The 23,700-nt window shown below is 41.8% G+C and overlaps 1 long non-coding RNA gene across 1 annotated transcript; it reads right to left on the bottom strand.

Moving 5' to 3' along the window:
- Window positions 1-22,573: 22,573 nt before the first annotated feature.
- On the bottom strand, window positions 22,574-23,700 carry LOC111834431 (uncharacterized). Its single transcript, XR_011984172.1, has 3 exons — window positions 23,221-23,700; window positions 23,032-23,143; window positions 22,574-22,961 (listed from the first exon to the last, which is right to left on the bottom strand). It is a non-coding gene; the product is annotated as an uncharacterized lncRNA (long non-coding RNA).

Here is a 23,700-nt window from a genome sequence, read left to right as displayed (position 1 = left end):
TGTCTGAGTCTAATGATGCAGCAATACGAGCAGCTGCACCCAGACTAGCAACTGGGAGGAAATGGACTCCATCAGAGGCTGTGGAGCGAGCAAAATCTGCTCTTAGGCATGGAGACATCGTAGCGCAAGTACAACAGGGAAGAACAGGACTTGGATTTGGTGCAAGTCGACCAACTTGGCACAAGTTTAAACTCAAAATAAATAAATCGCAGAGGCCTGATGGCATCTTACCTTTAGTCTTGAAAGAGATGAGGGATATTATTAGCCAACCTTTGACTTTAATATTCCAGAAATCGTTATCTGCGGGTGTGGTACCATCAGATTGGAAGCATGCTAATATAACACCCATATTCAAAAAAGGGGATAGAAGTAATCCAGCAAACTATAGGCCAATCAGTTTAACTAGCATTACTGGAAAAATAATGGAAGCTATAATTCAAGTGAAAATGGTAGATTACCTAGATGCAAATAACATTATAAAGGATAGCCAACATGGATTTAGGAGAGGTAGATCCTGCTTAACGAATTTGCTTGAGTTCTTTGAGGAAGCTACAAGTGAAATTGATCACAAAAAGGCCTATGATGTGATTTACTTAGATTTCCAGAAAGCCTTTGATGTTGTCCCCCACAAACGGCTCTTGTTAAAGCTTAAAGCTGCAGGAATTTTAGGAACTGTGGCAGCTTGGATCAAAAACTGGCTAACTGATAGGAAGCAGCGAGTAGTTATTAGAGGCACTATGTCACAGTGGGCCTCCGTTTATAGTGGGGTACCGCAGGGTTCAATTTTAGGACCACTATTGTTCCTAATTTACATTAATGATATTGACACGAATACATACAGTAAACTGGTTAAATTTGCAGACGACACTAAGGTGGGCGGGGTAGCAGATAGTAATCTAGCAGCAGAGAGGCTTCAACGGGATCTGGATTTAATTAGCGAATGGGCTGATACTTGGCAGATGAAATTTAACACAGATAAATGTAAGGTAATCCATGCAGGGAGCAGAAATATACAGTACAGATATTTTATGGGTTCCACTGAAATAAAGGTAGCGGATTACGAGAAAGATCTCGGTATGTATGTTGATGCTTCCATGTCCCACTCTCGCCAATGTGGGGAAGCAATAAAAAAGGCGAACAGAATGTTGGGTTATATCTCTAGATGTGTGGAGTTTAAGTCAAGGGAGGTGATGTTACACTTATATAATTCCTTGGTAAGACCCCACCTAGAATACTGTGTGCAGGTTTGGTCACCGTACCTCAAGAAGGACATTGCTGCCTTAGAAAAGGTGCAACGAAGAGCTACGAGAATGATTCCTGGTCTTAGAGGAATGTCTTACGAGGAGAGGTTAGCGGAACTGAATCTGTTCAGCCTTGAGCAAAGGAGACTAAGGGGGGATATGATTCAGGTCTATAAGATTCTAACGGGTCTGGATGCTGTTCAGCCAAATGACTATTTCAATATTAGTCTAAATACTAGAACTCGTGGCCATAAGTGGAAATTAGCGGGAGAACATTTTAAAACAAATTTGAGGAAGCACTTCTTTACACAGCGTGTAGTCAGAGTATGGAATAGTCTTCCTGCTATTGTAGTGGAAGCTAAAACCATGGGTTCCTTTAAATCAGAGCTAGATAAGATTTTAACAACTCTGAGCTATTAGCTAAGTTCTCCCCAAACGAGCTTGATGGGCCAAATGGCCTCCTCTCGTTTGTAAATTTCTTATGTTCTTATGTTCTTAAGGCTACACCCACTGAGAGAAGGAAACTGGTAGTGGAGGAAGTTCGGTGCCAAGAGGAGGCAGAAAGAGGTGCAAAGGCAGTATCACAGGTTAAACAGGGACAGTGGACCAGGTGGGTAAACCTAGAACATCGTAAACTCACCTGGAGAGATCTTTGGGAAATGGAAGGAAGCAGACTCGGCTTCATCATCAGAGCCACCTATGATGTTCTTTCAACTCCAAAAAATTTACATCAGTGGAGAGGAGATGACCCTACATGTGCAATTTGCCAAACACCAGCAACATTGAGGCACATCATGACCGGTTGTAAGACCAGCCTGTCCCAAGGCCGTTACACCTGGAGGCATAACCAGGTCCTGCGTCAGCTGGGTAACATCCTGGAAGAAAGGAGAAACATCACTAATGCCCTCCCTCCTCCAATACATGGATTCTCAAACACCACCCATTTTGTGAGAACAGGCGAATGTCCACCAAAAACATTGACAAGAGCGAACACCTCCCTCCTTGACCCAGCCCGGGATTGGAAAATGCAGGTCGACCTTGACCACAAGCTCATCTTTCCAACAGAGATAGTGACAACTACCCTCAGGCCAGACATCATTATGTGGTCAACTTCTCAGAAACTTTTGTATATTCTGGAACTAACGGTACCATGGAAAGCTGCTGTTGAAGAGGCATACGAGTGGAAAAGGTTGAAGTACGCTGAATTAGCTGCCCAGACAGAACAACGCAAATGGCGTACTAAAGTGTTCCCAGTAGAAGTTGGGTGCAGAGGGTTCGTTGCCAAAACTACAACCTGGCTCCTGAAGAGGATGGGGGTGAAAGGACAGGCCCTTCGGCAGGCAGAGAAGTCACTCTCAGAGGCTGCGGACCGAAGTAGCAACTGGCTGTGGATCAAGAGAAAGGACTCAAATTGGCCGACGAGATGACCGTTGAGGGGTAAAGACAGAGGGGAGCACACCTGGGACACTAGGTGTTGCTGCTGAGCCCTCCGGAGGTGTCGTGGGGCTAAATCAGCGAAACACTGAAGATGGAGGGTGCCCACCTGATGACCCCAATGATGTTGTTTTCCCCTCTCCCATTCAGGATATAAAGCAAGAATCCGTGCTGATTATTCAAGGGATTGTTCAATCAAGTCCTAGAAGCTCTAGTGAGCTAGAAGCTGACTGTATGAAATACTCTTCCACCATGGTACACAAAATGACAGTTAAATTATTTATATTTAGGCGACACTTCAAGTGTGACATTCATTATGAATAACAGTGACGCACAGATTTTCACTACTTTAGTTATGAAGGTTTTAAGGAAACGTGTGCTAATAACGATCAATCTTAAGTACTAGTATAAACTACTTAGTGCTAAGAGGCTTTTGGGAAAGCCACCCCTGATCTGGAACATCATTGTCCACATCAGCTTCTAACTCTGAACATCCTCCCTCACCAAAAACATCCTCATCGAGACAGCATGACTTTCTTTCTAACGTGCTCTTGTAATGGATGCACTGGCGTGCACAGATAGAGACGAGGTGGTGCTGAAGCACTTGCCCTTTTGCCCTCAGTCCAAAAAAGTGCCCTTTTGAAAGGCGTGATTTTTTTTTTTTTTTAAAGCTGCGCGATTTAAAAAGGTGTGAAAATAATGGCTTGATTTGTGCCCCTTCTTCAAAGACACCCGAACCCTGTCGCTTTTTCACTGTCACCGTGTCACGTGAACACGCTTGCAGTTCATTTGTTGTGAGGCGTGTAGCAGCGGCATGACATAGGACTACTTGGAGTAGGCATAGTAGGCTAACTATAGCGACTGGGAGCCACGGCGGACAACACGGCAGCTCTTTCCCTTCCCAACCAGTCAGGTAACCCATGAATCGAGTGAAATTATTCTGTTTGCCCTCTAAGACCAACCTGCAATTGTTTTGTTGTGAAGTAGCCTGTCAGAAACTGCACATGACAAACTTTGCCAGCTTGCCCCCTCCATCCATCCATATGGATAAACAAAAAAACGACACATTTAAAATGTAACCTAAACCATTTAGGCAACCCCACTCTCCATCAATTCCGACCTTTTTGCATACACTATTGAAAATATCACGTTATGCTATAGGCTACATGCCGTTAGGCAGAGGGCTCTTTTGAGCCCATTTTTCGTTACAAATTTTAGGATGATCTCACGGAAATCTGTGAATAAATACAAAGTTTTCAAACTGAAGTCAGTGACGGGAAGACATCACACTTTTTAGAGATGGAACTGCAGAAAAACCTAAAACCTTGACATGATTATGAATAATAGAATTATGGACGTTTCTCAGTTTTTGTGGATTAGCCTTTCCATAACTAACGTCAACTACTGTCCTACTTTGGTAAGATTGAAATTAATGTCTTTGACTGTCTTTAGTAGGTGTCTCCTGTGAGAAAGTTAGAACACCGTCCAACTGTCTAAAGATGCAGTCTTTAGCCTAACTGGTTGTTACTGACTCAGCGATGCTCGCAGACATTTACGCACTGTGTTGTGACCTGATTGTGACAGAACAGTGACGTTGTTATTGGTAGTTTGAAGGGTACGGTGTTGGGGGTGCATGTTAAAAGATTTGAGAAGCACTGGTTAGACATGTTAATTTTTTTTGGTGTAACATATTGGCAACATTAACACATTAATTTGCTAAAGGAAAAATAGGCAGTTCCCAATTGCCTGTGAAAACGACCATTCTGCCCTGTTCTTGTAATGACCAGTCAGTCTTATTCGTTCTCATACATTTTGGTCTATTTTTAGAGAATGTTTTGAAATAAAAGTCAAATTGCATTTAACCTGTGCGTTTTTTTTATTATAAAAAGAAAAGGTTTTCCACATATGCAAAAAGTGCCCTTTTTTCCCCCTGGAGCACTTGCCCCCCAAAATGTCTGTGCACGCCACTGAATGGATGTGACAATCTGTGTTAAAGAAAAGAAAAGAAAAACTAATAGTTCAGGTGCATTTTAATGTGTTTTTCATATCTGAAAAGAGACACTTTGAAATGATACTTTAAAATATTTGTTATTCCTCCAGATTCATTACTGCTTAATTAATATTTACTCTGAGATATTTGCAATCGATTATTCCAGCAGAGTAACGTGTTTTGATTGATTGCTCTTGTCTTATGGAACCCGCCTGTAGGGGGCTCGTGTTGCCGACGGCTCGTTCATTACAGTTTGAACCTGAAGCCAGCAACACTGTCTCTCGTTTCAATTCTTTATATTTCCCCTTACAGGTAGGGTGACCACCTCCAGACAGACAAAATGTGGGACAAGTACCAAGTTTAAGTGGGACAATGTGGGACAGGCGTAAAATCTTAAAGCTTAAGATATAATGTCTATATATTTAACTAAGAAACATTAATTATTGCCCTTCAACACCATCAGAAGATTAAGACACTTCCTGACCCAGAAGTAGCCCAAAGTAGGCTACAGTTAAAGGCATAAGCCTATACAAGTCAGAACACTTTTGCAACCTCTTATCTTTATTAGAAAAGACCAAATTAGACAACTGTCCAGAGGACCAGGCATTATACAACTAAAAGTATGTTATTACTTTTGATCACATTAAAATAAAAATAGAAAAGGCACAAAAATATCAGGCCTGACCTGTATAAGTTCAACAAAATATTACAGTATGCATAGGCATATTTCAGCAGAGGTGAGTAAAGAATGTGTGTACTTTTGACAAGTACAAGTATAGATACCTGTGTTTAAAAACACTCTAGTAAAAGTTGAAGTACTGACTCAACTTTTTTACTCAAATTAAAGTGAAAAGTACAGGCTCTAAAACATACTTAAAGTATAAAAGTATAAAGTAACTTTGCGAAGGACAAAACCACCATTTTAGGGAAAAGCTTCCTGGAGTGCAAGCAGAAAAAAATTAAGTGAAATGAATACAAAAAGCTCCGTTGACCAATCTTTTCTAAACACATTCAAAAAATAAAACTGCTGTAAAAGATTGAGGGATTGCAAACTCAATGTGCGCGGTGTTCAAAAAATTTATTGGTATGCAAATAGATATTAGCCTACACATAAATATTATCCATCACAACAGACTTCAAAGCCTAGACAGTAACATTAAAAGCATACCCTATTACTAACTTCTATTTAACAGCAAGAGATCATGTGTAGGACTTTGAGTGCATCTATGTGAGAACTACCCACATCACTGTGTGTGTGTGTTGGGGGGAGAGGGAAGAGAAAGACACAGCCAATGATGTGACGTCTCTGCGGAGTTTCCGGTTCAATCCAATGTGCTGTGATTCCTATAAAACTACGTCGCGTGAGGTCCAGCAATCAGTCGTCATTGCAATAAACTCAATTTTGCCAAGAGCTGTTTTCAGATTATTTTTCATGACCAGTGCAGCCTTCTCTACTCTATTTTTAACAGTGCCACGTGACATCACTGACACATCAGGTTGAAGGTGAAGAACTAGACCTTGGAAACCCTGCTGCTCAACAACACTCAATGGGTGCAGCCCTTGAATGACAAAATTCATGATGACTTTATCAACACTGGCCTGTGACACTCTTCTGGTCTCCCATAGTTTTGGTTGTTTGAAGGCTGGGCCTTCATCTGGCGCTGTGAGCCTTTTGGAAGTGAGGTTTGTGTACCTCTCCAATTGATTTTTGTGTTTTCTCTGGAGGCCAAAAGCAGGCACTCACACACACACACACACACACACACACACACATTAGGACTACATTAAATAATTTTCTTTGAATAATATCTGGCTATACAAGCAACAGAGTATGCTAAATAATATTAGGTTATGGTCAGGGGCGGATTAACGCACAGGCTAGATATGGCTTAAGCCTAGGGGCCCCACGTGTGCCAGCCTGCAAGGGGGCCCCCATTGGCGCGGAGCGGGGCTGGGTTGGGGGGCCAACAGACTACTATAGCCTAGGGGCCTCTGTACACCTTAATCCGCCCCTGGTTATGGTAGTGAAGTGATTATGAGCTTATTTTCAAACTGATAGCTAGCTAACCTAAATGAGTAAACCAAGACACACCGTGTCGCTCCTAGCCGAGTACAGCATTGCAAACGTAGCCGAGCCATTATTACTAAAAACAAGGAATTAACTATCCATGACAAGAAGCATTTCTTACCTCCACATGTTTTTTCAAATTGGAAGGCGAATTCTTGAATGCCAAAAGTTCGTGGCGTTTTGGTAGACACAATTTACAACACATTCTCCAGGAGTCTTTCTTGCTGCCTGCGATTTCAAACATTTCTCTGAGGTAAGGCCAGGGATGCGGGAGGTGCTGCTGGTCTTCACTCGACTCTCCATCGCCCAAGGAATCTCCACTAACACGCTCACCAGTTTTATCAGTCACTTCGCTGAACTTCGCTTCTTGGTGCCACTGTCGCGAACGATATGAATTCCCACCGAGTTGCCGCCTGGTTTTATTTTTTTTTCTCTTACTCGCTTTACGTTCATCGTCTTGTGCGCGTAAAGACAAATGCACCAATAGGATTGTCTTTTCTGTATGTGTTTACATACGTTTCTAAGCATAAACCAATCAGTCACGTTGTCTGCATGGCGCGTATTATTGATACGGAATAGGTAAAATGCGTTGCAAAATGGCATAATAAATATGCCATTTACTGTCTATGATTATGAACAAACACCATTTAAATGCAAGAGTAAAAATCTAGGGAGTAGAAAGTACAGATACTCGTGCTAAAATGTACGAAGTAAAAGTCGAAAGTTGGCAAAAAAAATAAATAGTGAAGTAAAGTATAGATACCCGAAAATTCTACTTAAGTACAGTAACGAAGTATTTATACTTCGTTACTTCCCATCTCTGTATTTCAGTGCAAAATATGAAGGCCTAGCCAATACAAAGTTTTAACAATTTCAGCCCAACATATAGGCTATTATTAAGGCCTTGCAAAAATTCAGTGCAAAAAGGTTTTGATTACAACAGCCATTTGGAATGAAAAAAAAATCCTTCCACCAAACACACATATTTTGCCTATGTGTCAATATCCAGATGGTAGCAGGCCACCAGCATTTCCCAGAACCATGGATAGCACTTTTCTGAAACACAGGAGTAGCAGCATACCAACCAAATATTAAAAACTGGTGTAGTAATATGATCACAAATATACTAGGCTATATAGGCTATTCTAAATTTTACACAAAGAATAGGCTATTCATCTTACCTTAATTCTTCTTCTTGAATTTGTACTTTTTGTCTGACCGCACTGCTTCCAGTAGGGTTTTCTCTTGCAATGAGTAGCTGTAGAAATCCACGCAGCTATATCCAAAGTTGTTCTTGACTTGAATCTCACTCTTGATAAGGTCCACAGAGCACCGGTTTTGCTGGTCAGTCCATGCTGCAGTCATCAGGGAAAACACTCTTTCCACATGTGCATTTGTCACAGGGATGCTGAAGAGAAAGGATCCAAGTACAGTCAAATTTGGTGTGTTTGTGCCTTGAAGCAATGCTGACCACTTCTCCACAACAGGAACTGCTCTCTTTACAACCTCCTGCTGGCGTGGCAAAGTCACAAAGTACTCTTCATAGAGTTCATCCATGTTTAGTTTATCCATCATCTGGAGGATCTTCACCACATCACAGAGGTTGGAGAATGTGAATTCACTCTTGAGTCCTAACATTGCCACATGCTTGTGAAAGTTGCTGTCTGAGAAGTCATAACGTTTTTCAAGGTAGCTCAGTGAAGTACTGTAGAAATTAGACAAGTCCTGCTTGATTGCTGTTGCTTTACAGTGTCGAAACTGCTGGAGAAGAGCACAGGTCTCAACTCCAAAAAAGGAGTCTGCCTGTCTCTGCTGGAGCTTTCTCTGAAGAGTGGAGAGAATGTCATATAACTCACACACAGTTACATTGTCTCCCTCCAACAGCAGAATTATATCATGGAATATCTTCAGTGCATTGTGAAGAAAGGACAGATAGACCTGTAACTCAAGAGGGTGCCCATCACTGTGCTGATCCTTTTCAAAAAGCTTCCATAGCACCTTTGGACAATGTTCCTCTCCTAGTGACAGAAAGTAGGCCTTAACTGCAGGCCAGCTGGCATGAAGCCTTGAGACAGCAGGCCATATACTCAGCCATCTTGTAGGCACATGCCTCAGTAAAGCATGATAGTCTTGATCAACAAATTCAAACAATGATTTCAGTTCTTCTGTGCGCTTTGCAGATGATGAGAAGTGTCTGTAAATCTTGTTAATTGTACATTCAATGTCAATGTCCAGTCTGTCTGCAGCATATTTTGCACCGTTACGCACAATATGAGCCATGCAGTTAGCCTTAATAATGCCTACATTATCTGCCTTCAGCTTTTGATAAACAGATTTGTACTTTCCATAATTCACACTAGCATTATCAGCAGTGTAAGCAGAGATCATCTCCAGTCGTAGACCATTTTCTTTAAGTTTACTTGTTATCTGGTGGTGAATTGATTCTGACGTCTTTGCGCTATCCTCGTAAAAATCAAGAACCCTGTTCATTAACCCAAACTCGGGGGTCCAGTATCTCACTGCCAGTGGGAAAAGCTTGGTGCTTCCGTGGTTGGAAGCATCTGATGCCACTGAAAAAAACGGTGTGTGCGTTCCACCCACGAGCAGAGATGATGTCAGTTCTTGTACACATTTTTCCACTGAGACCGGAGCAAGAACATTGGCTACGATGGATGCTGCTTTGGTGCGGCCACACGACATTTTTTTTGCTATCTCGGAGTCTGGAAATATGACTGGGGCTAATTTGTTACTGCAGTTGGTTGAGCGATATGAATGTGTGTGTTGTACGGCATGATAAATGCTCGTAATCTCTGCTGCAGAAACTTTGTCAAGCTGGGGGTCATTTGTTTTAACAAAAAAAGATTGCACTGATTTGCATGTCTCTTGTTGTCACATTCTATTTCTGTGAGACTCACATGAACCATGTCGCTTCACATTATAGATTCCACCATGCCCCACAGAGAAACTGCTTTTACACAAAGTGCAAAAAGCTCTTTCTGTTTCGCCATCTACCCGGCGCTACTCGGTAAGAAAGCGCGTGTCGCGTATGTTCATTTTGGAGTATGTGGAGAAAATAATAGTGTGAATGTGTTTAAGCTTAAAGGATATTGTGTTTATTAAATGTGCATATGCTTAACTGATGTGTGATAAAGTTAAAGTAAGAGTTAAGTGTATTCAAAGTAAAAGTGCCTTATTTTTCTAACTAGTTTTTTTTTAAAGAGGTAGTACACAATTGAGAGTTACAGTTATTCAAGAGAAGATGTACATTTGTGTTAACTGTTAAAAGAACAGTGCATGTTGTGTGTTGTGCATTGGTGAAATATAATGCATCCATACATTCATTGTAAGTTTGATGAACATGTAATGTTGCGATTTATTCATTACATTTTGAACCTGAAGCCAGCAACACTGTCTCTCGTTTCAATTTTTTATATTTCCCCTTACAGGGGCGTAACACTCTCCACCTGTCTCTCTTTAGTATGTTCTCTCCTTCGTAGCATAACATATTCATATAGTCTATTAATCTAGATTAATCTAATTAATCTAGGAAACGACAACCCAGGTGGTTTACTAAGGAAATTAAGAATAAAGTCAGGAGGAAAAGGGCTCTGTTCCACAATTGGAAAATAACTAATGATTTCAAAATTAAGCAGGAGTATCTAAGTCTACAGGCAGAGTTTAAAAATAACATTAGGCTATCCAAGAGGGATGTAGAAAGAAAAATTGCATTGGAGGCTAAGGATGACATGTTTCTTCCAATATTTTAACTCCAAGAGAGCTCTAAAAGCTGAAATCACTAATTTGCAGGATAGTAAGGGTCTTATAATTGATAACGAAATTGATATAGTAAATGAGTTTAATGATTATTTTTCAAGGGTGTTCACAGTAGAGAACACAAGTAACTTACCACCAATTAATACGAATACAGCATCGTCTATGACCAATATATGTATAACTGAGCCTAGCTAAACTCAAAATAAATAAATCACAGGGCCCTGATGGCATCTTACCTATAGTCTTAAAAGAGATGAGGGATATTATTTGCCGACCCTTAACTTTACTGTTTCAAAAATCCTTTAACTTTAATATTCCAGAAATCGTTATCTGCGGGTGTGGTACCATCAGATTGGAAGCATGCTAATATAACACCCATATTCAAAAAAGGGGATAGAAGTAATCCAGCAAACTATAGGCCAATCAGTTTAACTAGCATTACTGGAAAAATAATGGAAGCTATAATTCAAGTGAAAATGGTAGATTACCTAGATGCAAATAACATTATAAAGGATAGCCAACAAGGATTTAGGAGAGGTAGATCCTGTTTAACGAATCTACTTGAGTTCTTTGAGGAAGCTACAAGTGAAATTGATCACAAAAAGGCCTATGATGTGATTTACTTAGATTTCCAGAAGGCCTTTGATGTTGTCCCCCACAAACGGCTCTTGCTAAAGCTTAAAGCTGCATGGATTTTAGGAACTGTGGCAGCTTGGATCGAAAACTGGCTAACTGACAGGAAGCAGTGAGTAGTTATTAGAGGCACAATGTCACAGTGGGCCTCCGTTCATAGTGGGGTACCGCAGGGTTAAATTTTAGGACCACTATTGTTCCTAATTGACATTAATGATATTGACACAAATACATACAGTAAACTGGTTAAATTTGCAGATGACACCAAGGTGGGCGGTGTAGCAAATACTGATCTAGCAGCAGAGAGGCTTCAACGGGATCTGGATTTAATTAGCGAATGGGCTGATACTTGGCAGATGAAATTTAACACAGATAAATGTAAGGTAATCCATGCAGGGAGCAGAAATATAAAGTACAGATATTTTATGGGTTCCACTGAAATAAAGGTAGCTGATTACAAGAAAGATCTCGGTATGTATGTTGATGCTTCCATGTCCCACTCTCGCCAGTGTGGGGAAGCAATAAAAAAGGCCAGCAGAATGTTGGGTTATATCTCTAGGTGTATGGAGTTTAAGTCAAGGGAGGTGATGTTACACTTATATAATTCCTTGGTAAGACCCCACCTAGAATACTGTGTGCAGGTTTGGTCACCTTACCTCAAGAAGGACATTGCTGCCTTAGAAAAGGTGCAACGAAGAGCTACGAGAATGATTCCTGGTCTTAGAGGAATGTCTTATGAGGAGAGGTTAGCGGAACTGAATCTCTTTAGCCTTGAGCAAAGGAGACTAAGGGGGGATATGATTCAGGTCTATAAGATTCTAACGGGTCTGGATGCTGTTCAGCCAAATGACTATTTCAATATTAGTCTAAATACTAGAACTCGTGGCCATAAGTGGAAATTAGCGGGAGAACATTTTAAAACAAATTTGAGGAAGCACTTCTTTACACAGCGTGTAGTCAGAGTATGGAATAGTCTTCCTGCTAGTGTAGCGGAAGCTGAAACCATGGGTTCCTTTAAATCAGAGCTAGATAAGATTTTAACAACTCTGAGCTATTAGTTAAGTTCTCCCCAAATGAGCTTGATGGGCTGAATGGCCTCCTCTCATTTGTAAATTTCTTATGTTCTTATGCACATGCTCAACTTCATTTGACACAAAAAAGCCCACCTTCCCCAGTGTTTTGTTCAGCAGTGTCAGACAACTCGTTAAGAATCCTGCATCCTAGAATGGGAACCTTCTTAAGTACTACAGTAACAAAGTAACTTAAGTAACAAACTTCTTACTGTTACAAAGCTTTCGGGAAAGCCATCCCAGATAGGGCAGTGGATGATGCAGTCAACATGGGACTGCACTACATCCTGCAACATCTAGAGTTGCCCAGGGACATATACAAGGATCCTGTTTGTGGACTTCAGTTCGGCATTCAAAACTATAACTCACATCCTCTCCACCAAACTCTCCAAATTCATTGCACCCCCTGGTATCTGTCCGTGGATCACCAGCTTCCTGACAGGCAGGACATAGCAGGTGAGGTTGGGAGAATTCACTTCAGGTATACATACATTCAGCACTGGTGCTCCCCAGGGACGTATCCCACTGCTTTTCTCCCTGTAAAGCAATGACTGCACCTCCAAGGACTTTTGCTGTTAAAATCTTTTTGTTTGCAGACAACACTGCGGTCATCGGACTCATCCAAGATGAGAGTCTATACAGTATATTGGTGGGAGGTTGAAAGGCTGGTGTTTTGGTGCAGTCAGAACAACCTGGAGTTGAACATGCTCAGAACTTTAGAGATAACAATGGACTGGAGATATCCCTCAACACTGTCCAGCCTCACAATATCCAACAGCCCTGTATCAACCATGGAGATCTTCAGGTTTCCGGGAACCACCATTCCCCAAAACCTGAAGTGAAAGACCAAAATCAACTCCATCCTCAAAAAGACACAGCAGAGGATGTACTGTACTTTCTGCGGCAACTGAAGACGTATGGCCTGCCACAAGAGCTGCTGAGACACTTCTACACCGCAGTCATCAAATCTGTCCAGTATACATCCATCACAGTCAGGTTCAGAGCAGCCACAAAAAAGGACAAAAACAGACTGCAGTGAACAGTAAGGATAGCATTAAATATCATTGGTGTTCCTCTGCCTACCCTCCAGGATTTGTACTCTTCAAGAATCAGGATTTCTCACACTCTCTACGCCACAGATGTCAGACTCCAGTCCTGGGGGGCCGGAGCCCTGCACATTTTTGGGTTTCCCCTCGTTTATCACACCTGATTCAACTTCTTGTGCTAATTACCACATAGCTGTTGAGCTGAATCATTTGTGGTGGAACAGGGAAAGAACTAAGCTACACAGGGCTGCGGCCCTCCAGGACTGCAGTTTGACACCCCTGCTCTACGCCAAATTTTTCAGCCCCTCCCCTCCAGCAGAACCCTTTATACCAAAACTACTCCATATAGGAGCAGTTTCTTTCCTCATGCCATCACCTTCTTAAATAGATGACCAGCATCATCTGCTATGCTGCACCTACTCATGTCTTTACACCCTGCCTCACATCCACAAAACACAAATTGTACAATCTCATTCCCATATGTGATGCTCATTATTGCTGTTGACACTTTATGTATATTACTTGTCTTGTATTTAATCAGTATATGGCTTGTATATTGTGTATTGTCCTTCAACTATATGTTTATTGTCTTTATAACTTGTCATGTTAGTTACATGATATGTCTATTGTCTGTATAACGTGAGAGACACCATCAGCCAGAACCAAGTTCCTTGCCAGGGTTAACATATTTGGCCAATAAATCTGATTCTCATCATATACCAGCAGTGGCGGCATGGTGGTGCAGTGATTAGCACTGTTGCCTCACACCTCTGGGACCTGGGTTTGAGTCTTCACCTGTGTGCGGAGTTTGCATGTTCTCCCCGTGTTGTCGTGGGGTTTCCTCTGGGTACTCTGGTTTCCCCCCACAGTCTAAATCCATGCTGAGGCTAATTGGAGTTACTAAATTTCCTATACAGTAGGTGTACATGTGTGAGTGAATGTTGTGTGAGTGTGCCCTGTGATGGGCCGGCCCCCCATCCTGGGTTGTTCCCTGCCTCGTGCCTGTAGCTTCTGGGATAGGCTCTGGACCCCCTGTGACCCAGAAGGATAAGCAGGTTGGAAAATGGATGGATGGATATATCAGCAGCACATAAAATCATGCAGATACAGGTTAGGAGCTCCAGTTAAGGTTCACCAGAATGGAGAAGAAAGGTGATTTAGATGACTTTGAATGTTGATGGTGCCAGACAAGCTGGTATGTGTATTTCAGAAATTGCTGATGTACTGGGATTTTCACTCACAACCATCTCTAGGGATTACAGAGAATGGGCCAAAAAAGAAAAAAAAACATCCCGATTATATTTTTTATCTAAAGCATTGTAGCACCAGCTAGATGGCTCTGCATAGTGGAGCCCAGTAAGTGTACGCATCATGCTAGGAACTTTGTAAATAGCCCCTGTGGATTGTGAATACTTGTGTCGCATGTGTCCTTACCTGTATCATATGTGAACCCTATCCTTGCAAGCCATTGTATAATTTTCCAATCGTCCGTGTGCCTTTCAGTCCAGTGTCAGACCTCCTTGAATTTCATTACTGTGTGTGGTTTGGTTGTTGTTTGCTTCCTGAGTTAGTCCTTTTAAGGACTTAATAAAAAACATTATTTTTACTTTTAAGAGAATCGTTTTGTTTGTGCTGTCACCGCAATGCTTTCAGGTTGTTAGACTGCAACACCAATAATGGAGAAAATGAAATGAACATGAACAATAAACCAAAGTTATGATGCCTTTTGTGAGTATTGGTAATGCCTGTACTGTATGTTGGTTTTTACCACCAACTTTAAGTACAAAAATATTAATCTGAACATTTTACAAGTCAGCAAAATATTTTGGAAATAGAATCTTTATGCAGATCAGTTACGCTGGACCACGCAGTGGCCTCACCCCCTCTAGTGATCTCACACCACGTTATATCATACATGTTTTAGATTAATACATTGCTGCAAATACAGATGTTTTAGCTGCTTAAATGTTTTTCATCACACATATATTATTCTGCACTACAGATGTTAACTCCATTGATGGCCGCAAACTTAAGATTTCCTTTTAAGAAGGCACACAGAAACTTCTCCTGGCAATTTAACCCCCAGAGCAAAGTTAATATTGTATCCACATAAGGGTGGTATTTATAATACTGGTTAATGATTTATGAAATGGAAACATCTCTACATTATGAGATTTAAACTGATTTAATTGAAAAGCCATGTTAATGAATACCTAACCTAGCCAGAGACAGGTATTAATATTGACACTTTCAAATTTCCATTTTCACTAGAGATAAGGAGTCCAATCCGTGTGTACCGCTTGGACAGAGGTAGATTTGTGTCAGATAATTGTTTGCCCTGCATTAAATTACAGTGGACTGCTAATAGTATTACATGCTCTTTATATGTCGGGAGAAAGCCGAAGATTTTTTTTAATGTATTTTATGAATTAATGGGTAAGAACCTTTGGTGTTTTATATTACTGCAAAGGTGTTACTGATTAAAAAACATCCAATTAGATTGCTTGTCAATGAACTTTTCAACTCAGAACCTTAGTGTCCCAACCCTTTTTGTGAGCTCTTTTAGAATTATAATTTGGTTTTCAATTTATTACTACTTGAAATGAATGCTTTAGTTAAAACTAATGGTTGTTATTAATGTGATCTATGTTTTGTAAACAACCAAACGACTAAAGTAATGGTTTTTGTTATAAAACCAATACATTTGTAACATTTTTGCTGAATTAAGCAAGTGTCACAAGCAGGGGTGCTGCTAAAGATTTTGGGCCCCATGACAGCACATTATATTTGGTTATCATTTGCCACAGGTTAGATCAACAGGTGAACCCTTCTCTCCAGTACCCTGATATAGACTTTTCCAGGGAGGCTGAGGGTGGAACGCATCCTTTGCTCCCCTTTCTTAAAGATTGCCAATCCAGTCTGTCAGTCCAAAGGAACTGTCCCCAATCTCCATTCAAGGTTGAAGTGGCATCTCAGCCAAGCCCAATAACATCAAGACCTTTCCACCTCCGGAACCATAGCACCAAAGAAATTTTTGACTATTTCAGTGATCTCAGCTCTAATGATGGGTCAGTTCATCCAGCTCTATTTCCTCCATGGAAGGCGTGTCAGTGGGATTCAGGAGGTCCTCAAAATATTTCTTCCACTGCCTGACCTTATTTCCATTTGAAGTTAACGGTGCTCCATCCCCACTGTAACCCCTGCTCAATCTAAGGAAGAGAATTTAACTTCCCTGTTAAGGTTAACTGCATCAGTAAATAGAGCTTCTATTAGAGTACAAACTGAAAGCAAGCCATCAGATATTCAGAGATTAAAGGTTGAATTGAAAGAGTTGAAATCACAGTTTTCAGCTCTCAGGTTAAATCCGCAAACAGCCCCGCAGGAAGATAATCCACTAATACAGAGTCAAAGTGCACAGACTATGGATGCTTGTACTTGCACAGTGGTTATCATCATGATGCGGAAATGATGGAAGCAAGGCAGGCATTGAGGGAAAAACAAAGGGACTGTATTATGGCGAACACAAACAGCGAGATAGAAGGAAAGGGACTGCAAGGGATCAAAACTAGGTAAGGAGAGTCAAGGGAAACCATAGTGCGCAAGGCCACAGAGGAGCACATGCAATCAGGAACACTACAACGACCAGACTGGGGAACTCAGGACGAGGAGCCACTATATATACCACAGATTAGGGGCAGACAAGAGGTACCTGGGAGGATCCACACAAGGGGTTAAACGAGGATCAGGTGTGGCTCATTAGAGCCACTCAACAGAGAACATGAGGGAGAAGGCATGCAGGGCGTGACAGTTATTTCTTTGAGAAAGCAAGTAAAGAGGCTGCAGCAGAAGCTGCTTAACAAAGAGAAAGAGTCTATAACTAATATATATATATATAACTGAAGCTGATGTTTTGCAGAGCCTAGCTAAGCTCAAAATAAATAAATCACAGGGCCCTGATGGCATCTTACCTATAGTGTTAAAAGAGATGAGGGATATTATTTGCCGACCCTTAACTTTACTGTTTCAAAAATCCTTATCTGAAGGTGTGGTACCTTCTGATTGGAAGCATGCCAACATAACGCCCATTTTCAAAAGAGGGGATAGAAGTAATTTGTCAAACTATAGGCCAATCAGTCTAACTTATATAACTGGTAAAGTTATGGAGGCTATAATCAAAGAGGAAATGGTAGATTACCTGGACTCAAATAACATTTTGAGGGATAGCCAGCATGGATTTAGGAGAGGTAGATCCTGTTTAACAAATCTGTTGGAGTTTTTTTGAGGAAGCTACTCAGGAAGTTGATGATAAGAAGGCCTATGATGTCATCTACTTAGATTTCCAAAAGGCTTTTGATGTTGTCCCCCACAAGAGGCTCTTACTTAGGCCCAATCCAAATTCTACCCCTTACCCCTACACTTCCCCCTACCCCTCCGTTTGGCACGTTCACGTGTAGGGGTAGGGGTGTCTCAATTCTCTTTTGATTGGAGGGGTAGGGGTAAGGGGAAGGGCTAGATAGCCCTCGAAACGAAGATTTTTCGGGACCTCACTTCAAACGAAGGGCTAAGAGAAATTTACAACATGGCTGCCCACTCGAGCAAGCAGACCCATAAATGTAAGTAATTTTTGCCATTACATGTATATTACCATCAATCTTGTGTTTGTGTTTACGGTGATGTTCTGTAAAGAAACGTTTGAAAAAAAATCGCTGCAATCCAGGCAACTGATATGACTGACGGCGACATCTTGGAATTTGTGATAAACATCGGCGCATGTCCTCTGACGTAACGTTAGGAGGTAGTGACAATGGATGATGACGTATAACAGTGTAGTAGTGGTGTCCCATTTCTTAGGGGAAATTGTTTAACCCTAGCCCTTTCCACTTCATTTGAAGGGGAAGGGGGGAGGGGTAGGCAAAGGGGTAGAAAATAGAATTGGGATTGGGCCTTAAACTCAAAGCAACAGGTACTTTAGGATCTGTAGCGACCTGGATTGATAACTGGTTAACAGAAAGGAAGCAGCGAGTAGTTATAAGAGGCACAATGTCACAGTGGGCCTGCGTTCATAGTGGGGTACCGCAGGGTTCAATTTTAGGACCACTATTGTTCCTAATTTACATAAATGATATAGACACCAATATATACAGTAAACTGGTGAAATTTGCAGATGACACCAAGGTGGGTGGTGTAGCAGATACTGAACTAGCGGCTCAGCAGCTACAGCGGGATCTTGATTTAATTAGTGACTGGGCCGACACCTGGCAGATGAAATTTAACATAGACAAATGTAAGGTACTCCATGCAGGGAGCAGAAATATAAAGTACAGGTATTTTATGGGACCTACTGAAATAAAGGTAGCTGATTATGAGAAAGACCTTGGTGTGTATGTTGATGCTTCCATGTCTCATTCTCGCCAGTGCGGGGAAGCAATAAAAAAGGCCAATAGGATGTTGGGGTATATCTCTAGGTGTGTGGAGTTTAAGTCAAGGGAGGTAATGCTAAGATTATACAATTCCTTGGTGAGACCTCACCTAGAATATTGTGTGCAGGTTTGGTCACCATATCTTAAAAAGGACATTGCGGCCTTAGAAAAGGTGCAGCGTAGGGCCACAAGAATGATTCCTGGTCTTAGAGGAATGTCATACGAGGAAAGGTTAGTTGAGCTAAATCTGTTCAGCCTCAAGCAAAGGAGACTGAGGGGGGAACATGATCCAGGTCTATAAGATTCTAACAGGTTTGGATGCTGTTCAACCAAATAGTTACTTCAGCATTAGTTCAAATACAAGAACTCGTGGCCATAGGTGGAAATTAGCGGGAGAACATTTCAAACTGGATTTAAGGAAGCACTTCTTTACACAGCGTGTAGTCAGAGTATGGAATAGTCTTCCTGATAACGTAGTGCAAGCTGAATCCTTGGGTTCCTTTAAATCAGAGCTAGATAAGATTTTAACAACTCTGAGCTATTAGTTAAGTTCTCCCCTAGCAAGCTCGATGGACCAAATGGCCTCCTCTCGTTTGTATAGTTCTTATGTTCTTATGCTCTTATGTTCTAACAGTTGCAACCCACACACAACCTTCCCAAGTAACAGCCATGGTGCCTACACCATCCTCTAAAGCAGGGGTCTCCAACTCCAGTCCTGGAGAGCTACTATCCAGTCGGTTTTCAATCCTACCTGGCTTCTGATGAGCCACACCTGGGGGGTATTCCAGAAAGCTTGGTTAACTTAACATTTGGTAAATCATAACCTCTGGGTTGATTTACCCCAAACCCGCATATCATGAGCATTTCGGTTCCAAAACACCTGAGAAGAGTAAGTTCAATCAACCTCCTACTGGTTACCCAGAGTTAATGCGCGTGCACCGTGCATACATAAAGACGTTTTCAATGGAACACCGATTTCACGAGTCAAAATGGAAGATCAAAGTGATCTTGTGATCAAAGTGGGCCCAACACCACATTTCACACAACACTAGGGCCTTGAGGGGCGGTGGGGAGGTGCGCCGAGACACTGCCCCTCAATTTTTACTTGCATGTTAGACACCACATGACACTAGGGCTGAGGAGGTGGGTTGAGGCAGGTGGGGCTCTGCCGTCTGCCAGCGGTGGGGTGCCCATGCCTCAACTGCTCGCCCACTTTTTGCACCTTAGTCATATACGCAGTCCATATTACATTAGGGCCTTGGGGGTGCGGGGAGGGGGATGGGGGATCTGCCAGTGGTGGGGCCCTCATACCCGAACTGCACCCACTAATTTTAATGCATTGTAGACATAAACACACAACTCTCTGGTTGGTGTTTGTCCGGGGAATCTTGGGACACTCTGGGCCCTGCTAGGCGGATTGGGGGGTTCGGTCTGGGCTGGGCGGGGTGTCTGCCGCTCCCCGGTCGCCGCGGGTCCGCTCCCGGGTGGGGGGGGGGCTCTTTGTATGGGCCCCCCTTGGATCATCCTGCAGTGTTGGGGGGGAGGCGTGCCGGGTCGCTGCGGTGGGCGGCGGCCCGTCCTCCCGGGGGACGGGCTGGGGGGGCTGGGGCTCCCCCGGTGTGTGGGGGGCCGTCCGTCGGGGGGTGGGGGGGTGGTCCCGGTGGGTGGGTTGCGGGTGGGGCTGGGGGGCTCGCCGCCCGTCCTCCCTCTGCGGGCCTCCCTGTGCGGGGGTTGGCGCCCCCTTAGTCCCTCGCGGGCTCCCTCTCGGGTTGGGCGGGTGGTTGTCTCTGGGATGCGTGGCTGTGGGCCCTTGTGCCGGGGGGGCGGTAGGGTGGCCTCGGTTGCCTGGTTCTCCTGCCTTCGCCTTGGGCCTGGGGGGGGGGGGGGGGTGCTGCCGCCTCCCCTGACGGCATTAAATGCCAGCACATCCAATGACAAATCAGGTCACACCTACACTTGCACATGCATACAAGACTGGTTGAGCGATCAATATCATTATTATTATTACTTTTTAGGGTATGTTATAGATTTAGGAATTGAAATATACATATATAACGGTACGATTACGTGTGTGTATGCTACATATATATAATACCGATTTGTATTAATTATTATTAGTATCACTGATGTTGTTATAATTCTTGTTGTTTGATGAGTGTTATGTTTCTTATGGTTGTTTGTATTCTGTATTCCCCTATACTTCATTTTTTTTCCATCCCGCCTACATTATTAGTGTTATTATTTCTGTATACCTTTTTTTTTTTCTCTCTCCCCCTCTCCCCATGGTGATTGATGTCTGTTATTGTTACGCTTGTTGTTTCTGTACCCCCCCTGTTTTTCTCCTTTTCCACGGTACTGGTGAGTTCGGAGCGGCCACAATCTTTGCTCTTGAATGTAATGTAAAATAAAGTTGTCCTCCGAAGAGGGGGGGTGGTGGTGGGCAATAAAAAAATAAAAAAATAAAAAAAAGAAGATCAAAGTGAAAAAAAGAGAGTGGCATACTTCACAGAGGCGGAGTTGGAGGTTTTAATGCACGCATATGAAGAATTCAAGCCAATAATAATGAAAAAAAGCAATACGGCTGCATCGGCTAAAGAAAGAGAGTTGGCTTGGCAAAAAATAACGGACAGAGTAAATGCGTGAGTGTATTAAATTGCAAATTTGACATCACCTCCCCTTTTATTATAATGTAAAATAATTAAGCACCCCTTCCGCATCCTTTAGACTGTTAAATCACTATGAAAGCATTTACTTTTCCTGCCATTCATTTCTTTAGGTTAAAATAACAATGTGTATTGACTAGGAATATATGGTTTGTTATTTAATAAGGTGTAATCCTTCTGGAGCCAGAAGAACTTTGAGCCAAGTCAAAATGAAACACAAAAACATTCTGCAAAAAGGTAATATTTGATTACACGATCACTGAACTATTGATTAAACACGATTTAGTATATTCTTTCTGTCATGTAGCTAATAAATTTACTATCTCTGTCACTTAAAGGCATTTTGAACATGCTTAACGTTTTTATGCAGGCTTACTTTATTTAACTGCATATGATGCATAGGCTACTGTGATCTTAGTTGTATTACTTTGACATGTTTTTTTCCTGCATTATTGGTTTTTCTTTAATATTGAGAATTTTGTGGGTTGTATTTTCTTATAGATACCGATAGAGGGATTGTATTATTGGACCCTAGAGAAAGAACACCGTCTGTCACAGTTGTAAGTGTTTTGTTGTCAGGTACCTTTAGTTGCTTTTAGATATTCTGTTTTTTTTTCTTTTTGCCAGATAATGTATACTTGCATATTTCCACTGAAGGATGAAGATGATGATGAAGAGACCACATCTGCTGTGACAGAAGTGGACAATGCTGGTAGATCCACTGAGGTATGATGCATACCATTATACCATTATAATGCATGCCCCCTTTTTTCATTAGAGTAACAAACTGTCATTGTCCTTTCATAGTACATACGTGGGGATTTGCCCACAGATGAAGATCCTTCAACCTCAATGCAGTGTAAGATTTTGTGTTAAGTTGTCCATGTTTTAATTTTATTGTCTGACAGAATCTCATTTATTTAATTATTTTTGCCTTCCTAGTTGCCAGCAAAGGAGCTGTATAAGGTCCATCTTCAAAAACAAATAAGAAAAAGTAACATGGAGATGGACCTTAAACAGCTTCAAATGGAAGAGAAAAGGCTATCCAATAAAAAAGCAACACTAGAAATTGAATTATTGGAGCATCGCCTTAAGGTGAGAACTTGTGTGAATATTAATCTGTTGCATGTTAAAAGTATTGTATATAAAGCAATGTAATGAATTAAAAAACACATTTTATTTCATTTTACTTTCATTGTTTTTCAGGAAATAAAGAAATGAATTGCACAGCAGACCAGTGCAAACAATTTAATAAAAGTAATTTTGACAAATCCTGTCTCTCAAAAGTCTTCCATCTCTATGTGCACAAATCTGTAGGGGTTCCTCTGGGCCATCTTCTTCAATACAAGGAGGGTGGCTCTCTCCTCTTATAGTGGCAATGTTGTGAAGCGCAACACAAGCCACTATGATGTCACATGCTCTCTCTGGACTGACCCGGAGCCCACGCAGACACTGAAACCTAGACTTGAGGATCGCTATGGTCATCTCCACCTTGGCCCGTGTTCAGCTGTGAGCCAGGTTAAAGCGTGTCTGTGGTCCAGGATCAGGTTCAGGGTAGGGTGTCATTAAGTAGGGCAGACAAGGGTATCCTCTGTCCCCCAGCAAGTAATCATTGTACTGTCCTGTAATGATTCAAGTGTACAATACAAATATAGTAAAAAGAAAAAAAACATTGTATGAAGCAAAACATACCCTGCTGAAATGTCTGCCATAATGATGACTCACGGTAAATTCTGGCATCGTGCACAGATCCTGGCCATTTTGCCTCAACATTAGTAATGATGTGGGTTGCCTCACATATTACCTATAGTTGAAAAGTGGAAAGTAATGAGTTTAATGATGTTAACAAGGCAAAAAATTAAGGACACAAAATCAAGTTACCTGCACATTGATACTATGAATAGATTTCCTATTAACATAGTCTCCCTCATTTATTGAAGGAGCTTTAATAGGAATGTGGGTGCCATCAATGCACCCAATTACATTTGGAAACCCTGAAATAGAAAGTCATATATGGAAGTATCAAATGTGTGTGTGTGTGTGTGCAGGATGAATACATGCATAGATATAAATAGTATGACTACATATTAAATATGCATCATAGATTTTACTACAAAGGACAAACCTGCCACTCTGTGGAATTCCTCTTTAATAACACGCAGAGGTTTATGGCCAGGGAACTGTACAAACGTGTGTAAGAAGCGTTTAAGTGCCAGACATACTGTGCGAACGGCTCTACACATAGTTGCCTTTCCCACATGCTCTGCATCGCCCACATTGTACAAAAAATGCCCTGACGCAAAAAACTGAAGTGCTATGCACAGAATGTTTTCTGTGCTAAGCGCAGACCCGCGGTTTGTG

This window comes from Paramormyrops kingsleyae, chromosome 19 (assembly GCF_048594095.1).
Source record: "Paramormyrops kingsleyae isolate MSU_618 chromosome 19, PKINGS_0.4, whole genome shotgun sequence".
NCBI classification, from domain to species: domain Eukaryota; kingdom Metazoa; phylum Chordata; class Actinopteri; order Osteoglossiformes; family Mormyridae; genus Paramormyrops; species Paramormyrops kingsleyae.
The sequence above is the reverse complement of the archived record's forward strand: the minus strand, read 5'-3'. Positions and strand labels throughout refer to the sequence as shown.